The 12,767-nt window shown below is 34.6% G+C and overlaps 1 long non-coding RNA gene and 1 pseudogene across 3 annotated transcripts in view; one reads left to right on the forward strand and one right to left on the reverse strand.

Annotated features, from left to right (window-relative positions):
* The window catches only part of LOC306652736, a 42,554-nt gene that overhangs the window by 6,327 nt on the left and 23,460 nt on the right, over positions 1-12,767 (reverse strand). The window lies entirely within an intron of this gene.
* Positions 3,039-5,054, forward strand: LOC306652738 (ligand-dependent nuclear receptor corepressor-like protein; annotated as a pseudogene). Its single transcript has one exon. The product of its transcript is annotated as a ligand-dependent nuclear receptor corepressor-like protein (transcript).

Raw genomic sequence — 12,767 nt, forward strand, 5'->3', positions numbered from 1 at the left:
ACTGATATACTGGAGATTTTCTTTTTTCTCCTCATGGAACCAATTTATGTTTTCATTTATTTACTTTTCTTGCTCTCTTTTCCTTTTGTTTACCTCTTCCCTCAGAGTCTCTTTCTCCCTTTTTGCATGCTAATATGCAATGTCTTTTGATTACACTCTCACCCTTTCTATTATCTAGAACTTCTGTATATTCTTTTCTTATCCCATTAACAGCTACATTCTACATCGCTCTGCATCCTCTTTGTCCTCCATTTGAAACTGCAGACCTTATTGCAAATCTGTTTGTTATACTGAAGATAGTATTTGAACTCATTATGTTTATTCTGACAATTTTGTTACTGTTCTTATAGGGGCTATTTGGTCTAGGATTGCATAGTGTCTGAATTGGTCACTGCTAATATTGACCTCCCCTTAAAGAAAGGGTTTTGGAAACTATAGGGCCACTATAAGCCTATAGGGGGAAATCTGCAATACCCCAGATCTGCACTTCTAGAGAGGAAGATACATGAACAACATGAAAAAACAAGGGAAGAAAATGATCCAAACAAATCTAGATTCTATAGTAATAGAATCCAATGACAGCATGTGAGAAGAAATGTCAGAAAAGGACTTCAGATTATACATATTTAAGATGATTCATGAAGCAAAGGATGAGATAAGAGAGCAAATGCAGGCAATGATTTATAATACCAATAAGCAGTTGAAAGAGCAATTACAGGAAGCAAAATATCATTTCAACAAAGAGATAGAGATTCTCAAAAAAAAAAAAAAAAACAAACAGAAATCCTTGAAATAAAGGATACAGTAAAAAAAAATAAAAACTCAATGGAAAGCATCACCAACAGACTAGACCACTTGGAAGACAGAACCTCAGATAATGAAGACAAAATATTTAATCTTAAACATAAAGTCGTCCAAACAGAGAAGATGGTAAGAAATCATGAACAGAATCTCCAAGAACTATGGGACATCATGAAAAGACCAAATTTAAGAATTATTGGGATGGAGGAAGGCACAGAGATACAAACCAAAGGAATGAACAACATATTCAATGAAATAATATCAGAAAATTTCCCAAACCAGAAGAATGAAATGGAAAATCAAATACAAGAGGCTTACAGAACACCAAATGAACAGAATCACAACAGATCCACACCAAGGCACACTATAATGAAAATGCCTAACATTCAAAATAAAGATAGGATTTTGAAGGCCGCGAGAGAAAAGCATCAGATTACATATAGGGGGAGACCAATACGGATAGCAGCCGACTTCTCAACCCAGACTCTAAAAGCTAGAAGGGCCTGGACCAACATATTGCAAGCTCTGAAAGAATATGGTTGCCAACCAAGAATCCTATACCCAGCAAAACTAACCTTCAGATTTGAAGATGAAATAAAATCCTTCCATGATAAACAAAAGTTAAAAGAATTTACAAATAGAAAGCCTGCACTAAAATATGTTCTCAATATTCCATGAGGAGGAAATGAAAAACAACAATGGAGGTCAGCAAAGGGAGGAACTACCTTAGAGAAAAACCACTCAAAGGAGAAACCAAGCCAACTTGAAAAACAAAAATAAGTCCAAATGACTGGAAATACAAATCATTTCTCAATAATAACCCTGAATGTTAATGGCCTAAACTCATCAATCAAAAGACATAGACTGGCAGAATGGATTAAAAAGAAAGACCCAACAATATGCTGCCTGCAAGAGACTCACCTCATAGAAAAAGACATCCACGGACTAAAGGTGAAAGGATGGGAAAAAACCTAGCACCCACATGGACTCAGTAAAAAAGTGGGGGTTTCCATCCTTATATCAGATAAATCGGACTTCAAGCCAAAGTTAGTCAGAAGGGATAAAGAAGGACATTTCATACTGCTTAAGGGAACCATAAATCAGGAAGACATAATGATAGTAAATATTTATGCCCCAAACAATGGTGCATCGCTGCACATCAAACAAATCCTTCTCAATTTCAGGAATCAAATAGACCACAACACAATAATTCTGGGTGACTTTAATGCACCGCTGTCACCACTAGATAGATCTTCCAAACAAAAGCCAACCAAAGAAACCATAGAACTCAATAACACAATCAATAACCTAAACTTATTAGACATATATAGAATATTCCATCCATCAATGAGTGAATTCACTTTCTTCTCAGCAGCACAAGGAACCTTCTCAAAAATAGACCATATGTTATGCCACATATTTGACTTATATACTAATTGTTCGCAATAGCATATGAAATATTAAATTCAAGCAACCAGTAGGAAAGAAAAAGACTAAAGGTTAATAGGTATGTCAATTTTTAAATTATTTAGTGATCATAATAGAATAATGTCAAAAATCAAAACGTGGAAAGGATTCAAAAATCCACACATATGTGGCAACTGATTGAAGAAGGTTGAATATGATCATTTTCCAGAATGGAAAGGTTAAATTAAGATATTTGTACCCCTCAATGATACCTGGAGAACTCCATGTAATCTCTGTTATTTTTTGCAGAGACAGAAAACAACTTATTCTTGAAATTTTGTGGAATCTCAAAGTTTTATGGTATATCAACAATTTTCAAAATAGAAACAAAATTGGGAGAAAATTGTTTCATGATTTAAAAACATTAAACACTACAATATTCAATTGGCAATAGTGACATCAATTAAGACAGAAGGACATAGCGAATTCTGACATTAATAAGTTCTTGCACATATTCCAAATAAGACATCTGAACACCAAAGTTTTCTTAATATTCAAGAGAGCAACCATGGGGAAGCAAGCCAAAGATCCCTTGAAATGAGTGATTGGAGGAATTTGAAATATAGAACCTACATAATATTTTTCAAGTTAGAAAGTAATACATGGGGGGGCGCGCGCTCCGGGGCTGGCCGAGGGCTCTCGCCCCTGCCTAGTGCCTGCGCCGCTCGTATGTAAATGAGGGCGCGTGTCGCGGGACGCAGATGGACAAGGAAAGAGAGAGAATGGGCGGCGCCGCCGCCACCCAGTGCCAGAGCCCTCGGTGCGCGGCGGAGAGGAGAGGATTCCTGCGGGAACTCGACTCTTGACGCCACCACCTCATCCACTGTGTAGGTTTTGAGAGTATTTTAGAAGGGCTTTATGGACCATGGCTATGAAGAGACCTCAGTTTATTTGAACACTGTGAATCAGAAGAGCTGACTGACTGGTCTATGGATGAAAAATGCTCATTTTTTTTAATCTACAGAGAGAAGCAGTCAGTGATTGTATACCATCTCTTGATTCTTCACAGTCAACACCAACAGAGGAGCTGTCATCTCAGGGCCAGTCCAACACTGATAAGATTGAATGCCAAGCAGAAAATTACCTAAATGCACTCTTTCGAAAGAAAGCTGATACAAGCATCTGGGTCTCCAAGAGGTATTCTACCAATGGTTGGATCTTCCTCAGAACTGTGATCCTAACCTTCCCCTAGTTGCTCAGGAATTAATGAAAAAGATGATACGTCAGTTTGCAATTTTGTACTTTTCAAAAAGTGGTAAAATTCAAGAGAATAGAAATGGTTCAATTGGACCAAGTCTCCTATGTAAAAGTATCCAAATGAATCAAGCAGAAAACTCCCTTCAGGAAGAGCAGGAAGGCCCCTTAGACCTCACTGTGAATCCAATGCAAGAACAAACTACTAGCATGGGGATGGAGTGTTAGATCTCTCTACAAAGAAAACCAGCATAAAATCTGAAGATCATCCATATGTGATCCTTCTTATGAAAATTCAATGGCTGGGAGACTACACAGAAACAGAGAGGACTATGTGGAAAGAAGTGCTGAGTTTGCAGATGGTTTGCCCTCAAAAGCTTTGAAAGACATTCAGTCTGGAGCACTGGACATAAATAAAGCAGGCATACTTTATGGCATACCTCAAAAAACTTTACTTCTCCACTTAGAAGCCTTACCAGCAGGGAAGCCTGCATCTTTTAAAAACAAAATTCAAGATTTCAATGATAGTTACTCATATAAAGACAGTAAAGAAACTTGTGCAGTGCTGCAAAAAGTAGCCTTGTGGGCAAGAGCTCAAGCAGAGTGCACAGAAAAAAGTAAACTCAATCTACTTGAAACCTCAGAATTAAAATTCTCAACAGCTTCCAGTTACCTCCATCAGTTAACTCTACAGAAAATGGTTACTCAATTTAAAGACAAAAATGAAAGCCTTCAATATGAAACTTCAAATCCTACTGTACAATTAAAAAATTCCTCAGCTAGAGTAAGTTCTGTTTCAAAATCACAACCTGATGGTTCTGGTCTATTGGATGTTATGTATCAAGTTTCCAAAACCTCTTCAGTCCTAGAAGGATCAGCGCTTCAAAAACTGAAAAATATACTCCCTAAACAGAACAAAATACAATGTTCTGGTTCTGTAACTCACTCAAGTGTTGACTCTTATTTTCTACATGGGGACCTCTCTCCTTTGTGTCTTAATTCTAAAAATGGAACAGTTGATGGAAACTCTGAAAACACTGAAGATGGATTGGATCAAAAAGATAATAAGCAGCCCAGGAAAAAACGTGGCTGCTATCGGCAATATGATCATGAAATAATGGAAGAGGCTATTGCAATGGTAATGAGTGGAAAAATGAGTGTTTCCAAAGCACAAGGAATTTATGGGGTACCTCACAGCACTTTAGAATACAAGGTAAAAGAAAGATCTGGAACACTGAAGACTCCTCCGAAGAAGAAACTACGATTACCAGACACTGGGTTATATAACATGACAGATTCAGGGACTGGCAGCTGCAAAAACAGCAAGCCTGTGCAGATTACTCGTTAGGAAAATGCGTGTGTGTGTGCGTGTATGTGCACAGGTGTGTATTTGTGTGTCTACATACACACATGTGGGAATTACAAATGTTCACTTTGACAGGAGACATGAAATTTTACAGTTCAAAAACCACTTACATGCCTTTTGAAAAAAAGTTTTATTCAGGGTTTTCACTGTGGACAGAATTATATAGTTGCTTACTTAATTCTGATAGTTTGTATTTAATCCTTGTATAAATAGGTGAAAGAGATTCAGGTTTTCCTTAGTAGTCAATAGCATAAAGCATGGGAAAACAAGTAATTGTCAAGTGAAACATATTTATTGGTGAAAGGACATTGTAGCCATCTTATAATGGTAATATGATATTAATAGTTTGTAAACATTTTTACATAGCATACTTAACAGTTATTGTATGTCAAAGAAACCAATCAGTTTAAATAGAAATCTATCTTCATGCTAAGAAAAATTAATATATACAGTATTAATACACTACAGTGCATTCTATGAAATACAAATGCACTCAAGTGCATCCACCAGGAATAGAAAGAAAACCTTAAAAGATATGTATAATGAAATTTAATAATTATCATTTAATAGTTGATTTAGCAGGAAGTTGGGATTTATAAGGTATATACTTAAAAAAAAAAAGCTGACACATAGTTAACCCCAGCAGCTATAGAATCCTTTAATATAAGATGGACTAAGAACAAAAAGTAATTTAAATTTAATTATTAAAATAATTTAATTTTGTTTTTCATTTGAAAAATAAGCTAATGTGTAAGGTTAGAAAAGAAAGTTGGATTGCAACTTAGAGCATGTTTATAATGTGCACAGAAAAAGCTTGAGAATGATAATTTTGGTGTAAATGTGCTGGTTAGTTGATGTTATGACTACTTTAAAGTTTAAGGATTGTGACACACTCTGACTATTGAAAAACCTCAGTGTAACTTTAATATATTTGCTGCTGTGACATTTCAAAACATTTTCAGTTTATCAAAATGAATTACAGATTTCATTTTGGTGGGCGATACATTATCATTTTGCTAATAACCAAATTTGCAGTTTGTTCAGGGTCTTGAATAGATTTACAGATATTTAACACTGAAGCTGTTTTGAACTTTTAGTAATGTAAACTCTACTAATTGTGTAGTTAGAAGCTGGGCAGTGCATTTTAACTTTTACTAGACTCATAAGAGAGACAAGTAATTTTTATATAGCAGTTTTAAAATCTGGGTCAGAGTATTTATGTTGGATTTATGGAGTATGCAGTTTTAGACGTAAAATGTTATAAAGCATGTGCCTCCATATAAAGAATGAGGATTTTGCTTTATACATTAAAAATTCTGAGTGCCCCTTTTCTCTGTTAAAATTCAGGTTCTGATCATTTCTCTAAGCCAGTTTTTTCAATTCCAAAAGGAATTCTTACAGCTGCATTTAAAAAATGAGTGCACCTTGTCAAATACTTGCATTTTTACACTTGTGTTTGTGTATATTTAATAATCGCTATACATGTAATACTAAAGAAATTTTCAGCTATTAAATTTTAAAACTGCTTACATGTATTTAAAGAAATTGAAGAGTGAAAAAATACACAAGTAGCTATTTGGTATCTGCGATCTGTAGTGAACTCTTTTCAGCTGTTAATGTCACCTGCATACTAGGGTATGAATCCTCTTACTCTCTCCACCCCCACCCCCAAAAAATATATGTAATAGATTACAAAACAGCAGATGTCAGGGTCACCTTTCTTTTTAAAGAATTAAGCCATATTTTGTGAGGGCCAGAACTTGGATTATTTAATATATTCCCCTTCCCCGCCCCATTGAAAAATAAAGTTAAAGTAAATGTTTCAAAACAATTTTATTGACCTCTTTATACAGAATTTTACTTACAAAACTTTGGGGGCTCGAATGCATTACATGATATTTATATTGTATTGAGCTTTTTTATTCCTCACACTATATTTACATTAATAAATTGATTGAGAAGTTTATAGTAAAGGGAAATTTACAGAACACTTTTATATCATTTAAAAGATGACCTGACCAAAAACTTTACAGGATTCATAAAGCAGGGATCATTTTGCTATTGACTTCACAGTGATCAGTAGTTTTATAGGTAATATTATAGTTAATTCACAGCATTTTAGTACTTGTATTATTTTTGGTCAGAAATAGTAAATTAAAATATTTTTTGATAGTTTGTAGGTAATGATCAACCCATAACTTTTAAAAGAAACAAAATGTTTCTATTATTGAATTAACTTTTTGATTATACAAACTAGGAAAGGCAGGGAAATTTATGGGTTCCCCTTCTCCCCAGTGGTTCTATTAAGATGTTTTTTATGTTAAACTTTCAAAGTACTTTATAAATTTAGTTACCAGTTACTACTTAATTGACAATTTTCTGAAAAATCCAGTTTCAGCAGACTTTTAATGAAGGTGAAAGCAACCCTTATGTGCTTTCTACTTATTTGAATGTTCCTCAAGTATTTTATATTTAAAATAAAAAAGAAGGAAAAGAAAAAAACAGTGCCTCTGTTTTTAGAAAACTACTGCTCAGTAAAGTTTAAACCATTTCTGGTAGCTAATGACAATTTTATATTAAATTGTATACTAAATTTAGTGAGACTGATTTTTTTTACTTGTTTACAGTACAAATACTTGTATTTGTTTTTTAATTGCAGTATTTCCATTTTTTGCAGTAATTTAGCAAAACTCTGTGGCTGCCTTGATTTTGACAGATTTTGTTAATATAAACTGATTGTTAGGCAATTAGTTATATTTATGCATAAATCAATCGCACTATAATTAATGAATTATTTATTACAATATTTTCTAATGAATTCATGTATCTGTCTTGTGTTGTAAATGTACTGTAATTCTGTTCCTACTTTGTGTTGTTATATATCTAAATCTGATTGTATGAATTTTAATTGTTCAGTTAATGTGTTTCTAGGTTGTAATTTGTAGTAAAGCACTTCAATGCTTTTGCACTTAAATTTACAACACTGTTGGTGTGTGATTGATTTACTCATTCAGTAAAAGAAAAAAAAGAAAAACAAAAAAAGTAATACATTTTTGCAAAATCTATAATCAGGATAAATCCTCAGTACATTTTGATAACTGAAATATGTCACTGCCACAATGAAAAATATAGAAGAACTATACTTATATAAGCAAAAAACAAGCAAGTAAACAAAAAATCCTTCTGAACAGAAATGAGAAAATTACTGATGAGAGAAGAGAGAAATGAATGCTTGTTTACATGGGAATTGATTTATTGACTTTTGGGATGTAAACTGTATACAGATATATTAGATCACAATTTGATTTAACATTGCTGAACAGTATACATGTTATTGGGGAGATCAAGCACTTTTTTTGTGATTTTGATCACAAAATTTCAGAAACACATAAAAATAAAAATAGTAAAATGTTTGAAAACTAAATTTAAAATGCTATGGGTTTTTATTCCTCTTATTTTTAAATTTATTTTTATTGTAAACAAATGGGATACATATTGTTTCTGTTTGTACATGGAGTAACAGCATACCATTTGCATATTCATAAATTTACATAGAGTAATGATGTTTGATTCATTCCATTATTTTTTCCTTCCTCCCCACCCCTCCCACCTCTCTTTTCCCTCAATACAGTCCCTCCTTCCTCCATTATTGTCCCACTCCCACCCCCCATTAAGTGTCATCATCTGCTTATCAGTGAGATCATTTATCTTTTGGATTTTTGAGATTGGCTTATCTCACTTAACATGATATTCTCCAATTTCATCCATTTGCCTGCAAATGCCATAATTTTATTATTCTTTATAGCTGAGTAATATTCCATTGTATATATATACCACAGTTTCTTTATCCATTCATCAATTGAAGGGCATCTAGGTTGGTTCCATAGTCTGGCTATTGTGAATTGAACCACTATGAACATTGATGTGGCTGTATCTCTGTAGTGTGCTGATCTTAAGTCCTTTGGGTATACACCGAGGAGTGGGATAGCTGGGTCAAATGGTAGGTCCATCCCAAGTTTTCTAAGGAATTTCCACACTGCTTTCCAGAGTGGCTGCACTAATTTGCAGTCCCACCAGCAATGTATGAGTGTACCTTTTCCCTCACATCCTCTCCAACACCTATTGTTGCTTGTGTTCTTGATAATCGCCATTCTAATTGGGGTGAGATGGCATCTTAGTGTAGTTTTGATTTGCATTTCTCTTATTACTAAAGATGTTGAACATTTTTTCATATATCTGTTGATTGCTTGTACATCTTCTTCTGTGAAGTGTCTGTTCATTTCCTTAGCCCATTTGTTGATTTGGTTATCTGTATTCTTAGTGTAGAGTTTTTTGAGTTCTTTATATATTCTGAAAATTAGTGCTCTATCTGAAGTATGAGAGGCAAAGATATTCTCCCACTCTGTGGGCTCTCTCATTGCATTGCTGATAGTTTCCTTTGCTGAGAGAAAGCTATTTAGTTTGAATCTATCCCATTTATTGATTCTTGCTTTTATTTCTTGTGCTATGGGAGTCCTGTTAAGGAAGTCTGATCCTAAGACAACAAGGTGAAGGTTTGGACCTACTTTTTCTTCTATAAGATGCAGGGTCTCTGGTCTGATTTCAAGTTCCTTGATCCATTGTGAGTTGAGTTTTGTGCAGGGTGAGAGATAGGGGTTTAGTTTCATTCTGTTGCATATGGATTTCCAGTTTTCCCAGCACCATTTGTTGAAGAGGCTATCCTTTCTCTGTGCCATATTTTTGGCACCTTTGTCTAGTATGAGAAAATTGCATTTATTTGGGTTTGTGTCCGTGTCCTCTATTCTGTACCATTGATCTACCTGTCTATTTTGGTGCCAACACCATGCTGTTTTTGTTACTATTGCTTTGAAGTTGAAGTTCTGGTATTGCGATACCCCCTGTTTCATTCTTCCTGCTAAGGATTGCTTTAACTATTCTGGGTTTCTTATTCTTCCAGATGAATTTCATGATTGCTTGCTCTATTTCTGTGAGGTACATCATTGGGATTTTAATTGGAATTGCATTGAATCTGTATAGCACTTTTGGTAGTATGGCCATTTTGACAATATTAATTCTGCCTATCCAAGAACATGGGAGATTTTTCCAACTTCTAAGGTCTTCCTTAATTTCTTTCTTCAGTCTTTTGTAGTTTTCTTTGTAGAGATCTTTTACCTCTTTGGTTAGATTGATACCCAAGTATTTTATTTTTTTTATGCTATTACAAATGGAGTTGTTTTCCTCATTTCCCTTTCAGCTGTTTCATCGCTTGCATATAAAAATGCTGTAGATTTATGTGTGTTGATTTTATAGCCTGCTATTTTGCTGAATTCATTGATGAGGTCTAGAAGTTTTCTGGAGGAGGTTTTTGGATTCTCTAAATATAGAATCATGTCATTCGCAAATAGTGACAGCTTAAGTTCCTCTTTTCCTATTCATATCCCTTTAATTTCTTTAGTCTGCCTAATTGCTCTGGCTAGAGTTTCGAGGACAATGTTGAATAGAAGTGGTGTAAGAGGACATCCCTGTCTTGTTCCCATTTTTAAAGGGAATGGTTTCAGTTTTTCTCCATTAAGAATGATGTTGGCCATGGGCTTAGCATAAACAGCCTTTACAATGTTCAGGTATGTTCCTACTATCCCTATATTTTCCTAGTGTTTTCAGCATGAAGGGGTGTTGTATATTGTCAAATGCTTTTTCTGCATCAATTGAAATAACCATATGATTCTTATCCTTAAGTCTATTGACATGATGGATTACGTTCATTGATTTACAGATGTTAAACCATCCTTGCATTCCAGGAATGAACGCCACTTGATCGTGGTGCACAGTTTTCTTAATATGTTTTTGGATATGGTTTGCCAATATTTTATTAAGGATCTTAGCATCTATATTCATCAAGGATATTGGTCTAAAATTTTCTTTCCTTGATGTGTCTTTTCCTGTTTTGGGTATGAGGGTGATATTAGCTTCATAGAATGCGTTCGGTAGGGTACCCTCCTTTTCTATTTCCTGGAATACTTTGAGAAGTATTGGAATGAGTTCTTCTTTGAAGGTCTTGTAGAACTCGGCTGAGAATTCGTCTGATCCTGGGCTTTCCTCGGATGGTAGATTTTTAATGGCTTCTTCTATTTCATTGCTTGATATTGATCTGTTTAATTCGTGTATGTCTTCCTGGTTCAGTTTGGGAGGAGCATATGTCTCTAGAAATTTGTCAATGTCTTCTGTACTTTCTATTTTTTTGGAATACAGATTTTCAAAGTAGCTTCTCATTATGTCTTGTATCTCAGTGGTGTCTGTTGTGATATTTCCTTTTGCATCATTTATTTTAGTAATTTGAGTCTTCTCTCTCCTCTCTTTGTTAGTGTGGCTAAGGGTTTATCTATTTTGTTTACTTTCTCAAAGAACCAACTTTTTGTTATGTCAGTTTTTTGAATAGATTCTTTTGTTTCAATTTCATTGATTTCAGCTCTGTTTTTAATTATTTCCTATCTTATACTACTTTTGCTGTTATTCTGTTCTTTTTCAAGGGCTTTGAGCTGTAATGTTAGGTCATTTAATTGTTGACTTTTCATTCTTTTTTGGAATGCGTTCCATGCAATGAATTTTCCTCTTAGTACCGCTTTCATAGTGTCCCAGAGATTTTGATATGTTGTATTATCATTCTCATTGACCTCAAAGAATTTTTTAATCTCCTTCCTGATGTTTTTTTGTTATCCATGTTTTATTCAATAACATATTATTTAGTCTCCAAGTGTTGGAGTAATTTCCTTTTTTTACTTTGTCATTGATTTCTACTCTCAGTCCATTATGATCTGATAGAACACAAGGCCGTATCTCTATTTTTTTGCATTTCCTAAGGGCTGCTTTGTGGCATAACATATGGTCTATTTTGGAGAAGGTTCCATGTGCTGCTGAGAAGAAAGTGTATCTGCTCATTGATGGATGGAATATTCTATATATGTCTATTAAGTCTAGGTTATTGATTGTGTTATTGAGTTCTATGGTTTCTTTGGTTGGATTTTGTTTGGAAGATCTATCTAGTGGTGACGGCAGTGCATTAAAGTCGCCCAGAATTATTGTGTTGTTGTCTATGTGATTCTTGAAATTGAGAAGGATTTGTTTGATGTACAGCGATGCGCCATTGTTTGGGGCATAAATATTTACTATCATTATGTCTTCCTGATTTATGGTTCCCTTAAGCAGTATGAAATGTCCTTCTTTATCCCTTCTGACTAACTTTGGCTTAAGTCCACTTTATCTGATATAAGGATGGAAACCCTCGCTTTTTTACTGGGTCCATGTGTGTGGTAGGTTTTTTCCCACCCTTTCATCTTTAGTCTGTGGATGTCTTTTTCTATGAGGTGAGTCTCTTGCAGGCAGCATATTGTTGGGTCTTTCTTTTTAATCCATTCTGCCAGTCTATGCCTTTTGATTGATGAGTTTAGGCCATTAACATTCAGGGTTATTATTGAGAAATGATTTGTATTTCCAGTCATTTGGCTTATTTTTGGTTTTCAAGTTGGCTTGGTTTCTCCTGTGAGTGGTTTTTCTCTAAGGTAGTTCCTTCCTTTGCTGACCTCCATTGTTGTTTTTCATTTCCTCCTCATAGAATATTTTGTTGAAAACATTCTGTAGTGCAGGCTTTCTATTTGTAAATTCTTTTAACTTTTGTTTATCATGGAAGGATTTTATTTCATCTTCAAATCTGAAGGTTAGTTTTGCTGGGTATAGGATTTTTGGTTGGCAACCATATTCTTTCAGAGCTTGCAATATGTTGGTCCAGGCCCTTCTAGCTTTTAGAGTCTGGGTTGAGAAGTCGGCTGCTATCCGTATTGGTCTCCCCCTATATGTAATCTGATGCTTTTCTCTCGTGGCCTTCAAAATCCTATCTTTATTTTGAATGTTAGGCATTTTCATTATAGTGTGCCTTGGTGTGGAT

Source organism: Sciurus vulgaris (assembly GCF_902686455.1).
Source record: "Sciurus vulgaris genome assembly, contig: HiC_scaffold_562_arrow_ctg1, whole genome shotgun sequence".
Classification (NCBI taxonomy): Eukaryota; Metazoa; Chordata; class Mammalia; order Rodentia; family Sciuridae; genus Sciurus; species Sciurus vulgaris.